Consider the following 8,375-nt stretch of genomic DNA (forward strand, 5'->3'; position numbering starts at 1 on the left):
TTTTTTTTTGTCACAAAAGCATGCTGTTGCTGTTAGAGCTATGCTGTTTTCTACCAGATGTTCTGACTGATGTGATGGTATCTGGAGTTTAGAAGGGACGCATTTTGTTCTTTGGGATTTTCTTTCTGATATCTGCCACTGCATTTTTAATTATGGAAAAGAAAAACAGTGCAAACAAAACTGCTAGCTTAAGAAAAATGACCATTTACCTTTCTAAGAACATTCCAGCCAAGAATATCAGAGCATTTTACAGAGACTGATGAAGAGGCTCACTTCCTCAGGTGGTAGTTATTTTCCTTCAGTTTCTGTTGTGTTCTAAGAACTGTGTTTTAAGTAATAGAGAAGTAACATCTCAGCACTTTAGAAAATTTATTGTACAATCTGTCCTGAGTGACCAGTCTTAGGGAATATAATGGACCACTTCTATGAGCCAATGGTGTGAGGTTGAAGAAAACAAGGCAATTATTATGGAATATATTACAGAACTGTTACATGGAAGGCATCAAGTGTATGTACCAACCTCTACTCAGCACTGATGAAACTTGCTAATATCTGGCCTGGGGTTTTAAAGGGGATGTGAAAAACAAAAATGGAAGAGAATACAGAGGAGAGCAATGAGTATGATAAAGTTTTGGGGAACACAAAAAAAAAACCCCAACAGAATGCAAGACAGTGTGGCCATATTTACACTGTTTGCTGGATTTGCTTGAGTTGGTCACAGAATTAAATGTGACACAGTTGCATTCACAGGTGCAGACTAAAGGGAAGCGTAATAGTCACAGAATTAAATGCAACACAGTTGCAGACAAAAGGGCAAGCTAGTACCCTCCTATCTCAGTATCTGTGCCTGGACATCTTGCAGACTAGAATATGAGCAGTAAACAGACGATGTGAGCCGTCAGTGGTTTGTGCTCTGGCCCCAGTCCTGAGCAAACTGGATTGCATAGATGTAACTCATAATAATAACAGTCTTTCAGTGATAGGATAAGAGTCAGCATAAACTGAAACACAGGAAGTTCCATCTGAGTAACAGGAAAAACTTTTTTACTATGAGGGTGTTGGAACACTGGAACAAGTTACCCAGCGAGGCTGTGGAGTCTCCATCTTTGGAGATACTCAAAAGCTGCCTAAACAGGGTCCTGGGCAACGTGCTCCAGGTAAACCTGCTTGAGCAGGAGGGGTAGGACTAGATGATCTTTGAATATCCCTTTCAACCTCAACCATTCTGTGTTTCTGTGATTCAGTGTGTAGAAGTTGTTAAAAGGGTCATCATAGTAAATCATCCATTAGGTCAGCTGAGAGAAAAGTCTAAAAGTAATCAATGTAATGAGCAATACAAAAAGGTTAGGGTATATATCAGTAAAAAATATCTGATTATAGCTATTTTGCATATTTTTTAAGAACTACTGTATGGTTTTTAAGAACTACTTAGACAAAGGTGTCTCAGCACTAGTCCAAATACTGCAGATCCCTGCATTGAGGCAGGGGTTTTGACTAGGTCAGGGTTGAGTTACCCTTGTCCCACAGACTGCATACAGTCTGCCACAACAATTAATTGACCAGCTCTGTGATACTTTCCTTAGTGACTTCTCAGGCATGGCCATCGGCCTGAGGACGGGTTGAGTTTTCATATTTGAGCACGGATTTAAGTGTCTACATTAGGTCTATGGTTCTCAAGCCACTAGAGACTGCAGTCCTGAGAGGGCTGCAGAGTGAAGGAAGGTGTCCCAAAAGAGGACTTCATCAGGACTTAATAAGAGTGAAATAGGGAGGGAACCACGAGGATATATTTGTACAAGAGATGGGGCTTGAGAATGGAGTGGCAGCTGGGAGGAGGGCAGGCAAGCAGATCTGAAAATAAGGCTAATTTGGAATCCAAGGCTTCAGAGGAGTAACTCCTACTTATCCACAAATGCTTCTAATCATAGTATTTTCTTTCAAAGAAACTGAGCTGTGTTCTCATTCATTTTCTGATGCATTTTTATGTAAAATATTGCTAGGAATTTTGCCATTTATAAAGTGTCAGGATAAGGAATTCTACACTCTTCTCTTGTGAGCTCAGCTGAGGTGGAACTAAAACCACAAAAGAGCTATTGCTCACTACCTATGGAACTGACATGCATGGTCTGAAACAAAGAAAAGCAAAGGAACCTACTGAGAAACTAAATACAAAAAGGAAAGGAGAAAAGCAAAACAGAAAAAGTAACAAAAGTGTAATTAAAGAGATTTAGTCCTGTAGAGGGATATGTGGCAGGCTGACATCCCCTCTACCTTCTCTTGAGTTCTTGTTAGGGAGGAAGAATAGACACAAAATTTCACTGGAGTTTTCTATGAACTCTGATGCCACACCAGTCTTCAAAGAGCTTATGCTGGTATATACCTTTTATACACTGCCCTGATTACCTAACAATGAAGTTCAAGTAAACCTTTAGTAACTGAGGTAGCAAATGTTTCTCAGTGGGACTTTTTCTTACACAAATTACGCTGAATGATCAATGGATGTGATGCAGATCAGACTTGATCCCAGGTAGTGTGAGGAGCTGAAATTCTTCCCCAAAGATGGGGAGAGATCATCTCTTTTTTTCTGTTTCCACTGATCAGCGGAAACCAATGATCCAGAATATCAGGTCAGTCATGAAAACTCTTTAGCACACAAAGTTGACATCAGGATGAGCAGCCTCCTGCTCATCTTTTCCCTGATAATAATAGCTTTAGTCATCCTTTTAAATGCTTTTAACTCCTAATGAATGGGATTTTGGAAAGAAGACATATTCTCATATCAGAACCTCAGTTATTAGAAAACTTGAGGTTTTCTAATAGCAAAACGGATTAGTTTTTATTAAGCACGGATAGGCAGAATAATTCCTTTCTCTTTGTTTTACCTGTGTTCTTCTCCAGCCTGTGCTTTGCTATTTGCGTGGTCTCTGCAAAAAGTCTATTTTTCTCTAAGTGCTTTTACTGCTGCTTCTATTTACTACTATTGTCCCTTCTGCCGCTTTGAAGCAGGGACCACAAATTTGTATTCAGTTGCAAAGTAATATAAATTTGCATAAAGTCATAAAGCCAACATAAATCTCAGAACCTAATGCATACGTTATTACAATAGTTGGTAATTGGATTCCAGTAGTTCAGTTAATAGTTAAAATAGCTGATTCTTGAACTAAAAATTGACTTTGGAAACTCTTTACATGCAACAGTCCCCAGCGTTTTATGTGGAAGATTTGTATAATGTAATGGGCCTGAGGTGCTGGGAACCACCTTTACCAGTTTTCTATCCTTTTTGCATTTTGCAGGCAACTTATAGACTGTACAAAGGCTTGTCTATGAGAGCGCTGGAGTCAGAAGAAATAAAAAGCCAGAAAACTGGCTTCAGAGCTGAGCTGCTGTGACTTAGGTTTGCTTTCAGTTTCAGGCAGAGAAGTCTCTAATTGGTGGAGTAAACAGCCCTACACTGAGATCTGTGAAATAATTATACTTAGAGAAAACAGCTGGATTGACTTTTGTATGTCCTGTCTTTCACTCTCTTGTTATCTTACCTATAATGAAGATAAATCCCCAAATGGATTGTTTTTGACCAGTCAGTGGAGCAGGTGGGTTGTTCCAGAATGTGGAGAAAGCTAAGTGCTCTCAAGGATTAATAGTGGATACTTTGATTACAATTTTACACTTAGATGATAAATTGGTATTTGATTTTTGAGAAAGGGATTTCATGAGAGCAGAGCTGTCAGCCCTGTGGCTATGTGAACTGCAGATAGGTGGTATCTCTAAACAGTAAGATCATCCCTGTCATGGATTTTCATGTCAGTGTCTAGGATCTCCCTTTATGGAGCAGGATCTCTTTAAAATTGTCCTGGCATAGATACAAATGCAAGGACAAAAGTTGGTTCCCGCTCCATATAATTTACCTAAGCAAGAGGCAAGAAATAACATTTGGGTACAATACACAGAGAGGAAAAAAGAAAAAAGAAAAGGATAGCACTGGACATCATGATTACAGGTGGTTAATGTTCAGCAAGTGCCTGACCAAGTGGCAGTTGTGGTCAGTCTTTCCCTCACAAGCAAAAGGTTATTATTGTTGATAAATACCGTTAGTTAGAATGAATAGTCAATAGTTATAGAAGTTAAAAACTCAGATGACTTACACAGAACATTTACCTTCTTTTTCTGTCAATTCCACTAGACAATAAATTTAAAAATAAAATGCAGTTTTCAATTATTATTAAAAAACATTTTTTTGTGAATCTTCGAAATAATATTTTTGAGGATTTATTTGTATTATACAAATGAAATTTTTGCAATTGTACTTTTGCAGGCATTGCAGCAGAGTTATTTCTGAAATAATTAATAGGCGGCAGTTATGAATGAGAGAGCTATTATAGCTGTTTTCATCCTTATTTAAGGACTTTTTCTATGACATCATCATGTCATTTTCTTCAATTAAAGAAAAAAGAAGATAAAGGAAAATGATGACAGGCATCATCATCCTCTTCATCATCACACAGCCTTTGTAAATGAATTAGAACATGCAAGATCTGATCCTGCTATCATATGAGTCAATTGCAAGCTCTTGCTGCTTTAAACATTGAAGAGTAGGATTGAGCCCTGAGCTGTATGTTCAGGCCTGAGCAGGCTTCTTTGGTGCATGATTTAAATAGATTAATTAATTGGTTTGAGGGGGTAGGAGACAAGTTAGCTACAGTGGGCCAGTGAATCTTGTTGCTAAGACACTGAGGGAGTAAGAGCAGGCAGGGTGAAGAAATAATAGGAAGCAAAGGAAAGTCTCCCTATAAATCAGGAGTGATGAGAATCTCCAGACAACAGTAGCAATGTTTATCATATTTTTAATTTCTAATTTTACAGGATAAACTAAAAGATGGAGGGCAGAAAAATAAAATGCAGATGTTCTGGCTTGTTATTTTACTCTATTTTGAATGAGATAATCTCCCTTCACAAAGTGTTATAAAATACTTGGAAGTTCCTAGTGGGAGCCCTTGCTATTAGCAATTCTCTATGTTAAAAAAAAATGAGACAAAAAATATTGATGAGAACATCTACCTAATTTCATTAGCCAGTCAAGCTGTAGTGTACTTCAAAGCAGTCACAGAGTTTGCCTTGAGAAGTCTCTGGTACTAATGGTGTGCTATAGAGGTCTGGGAATACCTTTTCATGATCTATAAATAAGAACTGAGGAATAATTCCTATCACCCGTCCTTCTCATCTCTGGGATGGGATCTTGCAGTCCTCCCTGCATTGTTAAAAATGAATGCAGATCGCTTACCTGTTTGTGCTGTTTCTGTTTTAACACTGCACCCATCACAATGTTATTGGATCATTTTAAGACAGTCTCTTGGGATTAGCATAGGCTTTATGCAAATCCATCTCTCCTCTTCATTTCCCCAGAAAAATGAGATTTTAAATGTTTTTCTATAGATCATGTTTATTTATTCAGTGCACATCTCTTTATATAAAGACAAGATCACAGAAGCCACTAGTGCACAGCATGCATGAGGGTGAAGAACCAGCTGGGTGTGAGGTCTGTTAGGTCCCATATAATAATAAGGCAATTAAAAATATAGATGGTGTTACAGAAGATGATGGAAGGAATCTGCTAACCTCATCATTTGTATAAAGCTACAAATAATTAACTGTGCAGCATAAAAAGAGAAGAAACTATACTTAAAAGCTTCCAAAAGAAGTGAAGGCTTGATCCAAACCATATTTTATGTCAGYAGGTAGATTCCTATTGCTATCTGAAGGTTTTAAAATCAGGCAAATAGCAGTCTTCTGAAGCATGCAACTAGTACAAGTTCAGCATCCACAGGAAATCAATGCCTGCTGTGAAACCTACCCTACTCTTCTCTCAGTTGTGGAATCAAGATGTCCATCTCCCTGTACCCTCTTCCCTGTGCTGCCTTTGAGATTTTGCATTCTGCATTGTTGTTTGTATCCTCTCAGCTGTCTCTGTATTTGGTAACATGATGGCATTTTTTCTCCACGTCATTGAATAGTATAATACTTTATGTAATGCTTCTGCTACTGCTGCTAAATTTCTCAATATTTTTGCAGTGTAACTTTCCGGTAGACAAAATGACAGAGGAAGAAGGGAGTGTGTACTTTCACCATTGCTATCAGATGAGGTAATAAGGTAGAAAAAGGGCACGCTATACTATGGAGAGATTTGTCATATTCTGATAGATGTACACTGCAAGATTCCTAGTGTCTCTAAAGATGAAAATCCCTTTACAGATGCAAAGTCAAGAATCAGTAAGTCAAAAGGGTAGAGTGGAGGCAAAAGGTTTGGACATCAGGATTGTTTCTGCAGCTCTGCTGCTACTACTTGCTGTTCAAGCACATTCAAACTGTTTGCATTCAATTTTTGCTTCATGGTTTTGGACAAGTGTCTTAATCTGTCTGTGGTTCACTTTTCCTTGTATACAGCTCTTTATATCATCTGAAATCACTGCACTAGTGTTTAATATCTAATCTGTTGCTATTTATAAATTTTTGATATGTGGAATCCAAATAATTACCATTTTTTCCCAGCACACAGATTAAATTCTTCAAAGGCAGCAAAAAGATTTAAGCACACAATTGCCATTGAAATAAATCCTTTAGCTGACCCTGAAAAAGTCAACCTTGTTCATATTTAATCCTTTTATCCCCAAAGTTAATAGGCAGATACATTTCAGAACAAGTTTTAGGCATTAGGCAGAATGGAGATCAATGCCAAAATACTCCCCTGCTTTACTGAGCACAGGATTAGATTTTGTTACATTTAAGATGTTTCCATTTAACAGTCTAACTTCAGTCCACACAGACTTACTTCATTGTGACAAGAAATTATGTACAGAACAATTCCAGCCACAAGAATGATTTTTTTCCTCTCAATGATCATCCTTTCTACAGTGATCAGTTCTACAATACTGGAGGTAACCATTACATCTTTTCTTTTTTGGCATGTGTTGGATTAAACATATTTGTGCATATTTTTTCCTTTTTAATTTCTTTATTATTTCCTTTTAAAAGTACCATTTAATTATTGAATTGATAAGAAATTACTTTCATAAAAATATATTGATCTTTACTTCAGTGTAGACACTTCTTTRTTATTTACAGAGAACTTACCACATATTATAAGGAACAATATGATATGCCAAATCATTAAAAGTTCTTTAAAATGCGACAACATAACAAACTCATTTATATAACAGAAGGAGCCTATATAGTAATATTGTAAATTTTGTCAGCTGTTGCATCAAGCTGCTTTTTTCATCAGAACATCTAAATCATCTTTCCAGGCAAATATCAGTGAGTGAAAGCAACAAACCTGTGTCATTTCTTTTTTTGCAGATGCTAAACTTAGACATTGAGTAGTTCATAAGGTTCCCAAGCTGGCAGAGGAAACTTGGAGAGATGAGGGCAGGGAAAACGGTAAGGATTGACATTAAAAAAATGTGCGCAGTATATTTTATGGAAGAAATAGCGTTTTTAGAAATTGTTGTTGCTTTTGCAGAAGCCTTGATACCAGCATGGAAGAATGATAAAGAGCCCCCAGTAAAACATACTGCAGGACTGAATTCTGGCTAACATGCTGCTGGAGAGGTACATGCTCTCATGGGATTGAAGGGGTGGCAGTGTTGCTAAACTGAAAAATGAGAAAATGGATAAGTCAAAAGGGTGCATCCTAATTTATGAAATTTGCTTCAGATTCCTGTGTTTTAAAAATAGAAATTATTTTTTTCTGTATTTCATCTGGTTTTTGAACCTTTAAGGCACATTTGCAAGGTTTTTCCCTACAGCTAGTTGGGTCAGGAACTTCTTAATGTTTTAAATGAAAGGTGATGTTGTGAAGTAACGTGTCTCAGGAAGCTTCGGGAGGCTGGAGACACAGTCATCAGCAACACTGGAACTGTTGGGTGACAACCAAATGCTAGGTCTGAGAGATCATAAGATTGTTTAGTCTTGAAATGTTATTTTTTAAAGCCTGAAACATTCACGAATTTTTCTATTAGTCCTTCAGTATAAACCGTGTATGAGTGTCCACTGATATACTAGAGAGCTGAAGGCTTAAGTACCTGCATGTGACAATCTCAGCCTGTTCCAAAGGTGGGTCTGAATGTTTTGTTTGAATTTAGTCACGTTCTTTATTTTAGCTTCCTTTCCCCTTTTCCGCAAAACCGGGAGAACACAGTATTTTCACCAGTATTGCCTACCATCCACCTGCCCTGTCTAATCTTACCCCATTGTTTCAAAAACAATGAGTTGGATTGGGTTGGTTGGTTACAGTTAGAAACATACGTTAATGCATTAACTTAAAATACATTATTTTTTGCCAAAATGGCTCTGAAATACACTCAGAGACGCGCGGCCCCGCC

General features: G+C 37.6%; 1 protein-coding gene and 1 long non-coding RNA gene across 2 annotated transcripts in view; both read left to right on the plus strand.

Annotated features, from left to right (window-relative positions):
* The first annotated feature begins 6,726 nt into the window (after positions 1–6,726).
* On the plus strand, positions 6,727–7,655 carry LOC146590247 (uncharacterized). The gene is made up of 3 exons (XR_014897043.1): positions 6,727–6,929; positions 7,351–7,431; positions 7,514–7,655. It is a non-coding gene; the product is annotated as an uncharacterized LOC146590247 (long non-coding RNA).
* Positions 7,656–8,082: 427 nt separating this feature from the next.
* Positions 8,083–8,375, plus strand: part of ZC3H12B (zinc finger CCCH-type containing 12B) — a 30,241-nt gene continuing 29,948 nt past the window's right edge. Inside the window, exon 1 of the mRNA XM_085314904.1 lies at positions 8,083–8,106. The gene's annotated coding sequence lies outside the window, so the exon portion shown is untranslated. The remainder of the gene's footprint in view (positions 8,107–8,375) is intronic.

This window comes from Rhea americana, unplaced genomic scaffold (genome assembly GCF_003343005.1).
Source record: "Rhea americana isolate MKP2758 unplaced genomic scaffold, rheAme1 scaffold_414, whole genome shotgun sequence".
Taxonomy (NCBI): Eukaryota; Metazoa; Chordata; class Aves; order Rheiformes; family Rheidae; genus Rhea; species Rhea americana.